The following is a 480-nucleotide window of genomic DNA, read 5'->3' as shown; positions in this document are numbered from 1 at the left end:
GCTCCGTGTCGGCGAAAACCACCCCAAACCCACCCTGCAACATCACCTAAACCCTAGAATATCGAACCTCCAGGGCCGGTCATGCGCGAGAAAAACAACAGGGGGGAAGGGGAGGGATGGGGATGGGGATTGCCTCTGCATGTCACCGACGATGCGCGCCCGCGAACGGCCTGCCGGGTCGGCGAATCTACGACGAACCCATGCCCGAATCACCGCGCAAGCCGTCGTGAATGGAGGGGGAGGAGAAATCATAAGCAGCTGTGTGTGAGAGCAACAAGCGTTTCAAAAAATGGTTTGAACCAGGTGGCCGGAGTGGGGACGGTTTTGCCTAAATTTTATTACCGGGCTAATGCTCATCGGGGCCTCTCTCTCTCCCTCTCCCCCTCCCCCCTCACCCTCACCCTCCCCTCCCCTCCCCTCCCCCCCTCTCTCTCTCTCTCTCTCTCTCATCCGATAGTGGCGTGCGTGTGCTCGGTTCAA

Source organism: Triticum dicoccoides, chromosome 3B (genome assembly GCF_002162155.2).
Source record: "Triticum dicoccoides isolate Atlit2015 ecotype Zavitan chromosome 3B, WEW_v2.0, whole genome shotgun sequence".
Taxonomy (NCBI): domain Eukaryota; kingdom Viridiplantae; phylum Streptophyta; class Magnoliopsida; order Poales; family Poaceae; genus Triticum; species Triticum dicoccoides.
The sequence above is the reverse complement of the archived record's forward strand: the minus strand, read 5'-3'. Positions refer to the sequence as shown.